A 1,100-nucleotide genomic window follows, 5' to 3' on the forward strand; every position below is an offset into this window, starting at 1 on the left:
TGTTGATAAAAGTAATAGAAATTAATTTAAATATACTAAGTTTGCAATTATTGTTATAAATTTTACTTATAAACTTTTTATAACAATAATGTTATAAACTAAAGGAAAATAATATTATGTTAAATAATAACTTGTGATATTACTGTAACAAAATTCAAATTATTATAAAACTCAAATTCGTAATATAATTCTGTAATAAAATTTACATAGAGATATTATAAGAAGCACCAAGATAATTCCCTCAATCTATTGTGTTATGCTTATAGAGCCGTAATATATATACATATATATATATTACGTAGTAATAATATATATATATATATATATATATTATTACTACTATTATCTTAAATAAAATTTAAAGGCATTACAAGATTATTCGTTGATACATATTATTTTAAAGTTATTAGTGAATACATGTATATTTAATCTTTTTAATTTACATAAAATATTTACTATTAATAAATAATGTATTGTTAGCATGAATTGCATGTATTATATTTCCTTGAGTTTATATATAAAAAACGGGCGCGCCAAGTGTGCTGCTGCTGGAGATTTCTCCCCATCTTTGATTTTTCTGTCACGTAATTTGCTACTTGTTATCGATGCAAAATCCCTTTTTAATTTCTGCGGCCCTCATTACGCTATCTATTGCATTTTTTTTTATTTATTACGTATACATTGAAAATAATACAACTTGGATTTTATTTGTTTAATTTGATACAATATTTTTTTCGAGGTATATTATTTTTTTTAGTTTTTAATTTAATTACAATAAATATACTTGAAATAATATTTTGATTTCACTTCTTTTTGGTAATATTATATTTTTGATTTATTAAATTAAATTTTTTTTAAATCATGTATACGTTAATACAACTTGGATTCTGTTGGTTTAATTTGATTCAATAGTTTTTTTCGGGGTATATTAATTACAAAATAATTTTGTGTGATTGTTATATATTGAAGATAACGCCACTTAGGTTTTTATATGATTTAACAACAGTTTTTTTTTTGAAGTCATATTATAAATATATTTAAGATAATACAAAGGTCTCATTTTTTTCAATCTGATACAATTTTTTTTCGAGGTAAAACGT

Source organism: Wasmannia auropunctata, unplaced genomic scaffold (genome assembly GCF_000956235.1).
Source record: "Wasmannia auropunctata unplaced genomic scaffold, wasmannia.A_1.0 LD336106.1, whole genome shotgun sequence".
Lineage (NCBI taxonomy): Eukaryota > Metazoa > Arthropoda > Insecta > Hymenoptera > Formicidae > Wasmannia > Wasmannia auropunctata.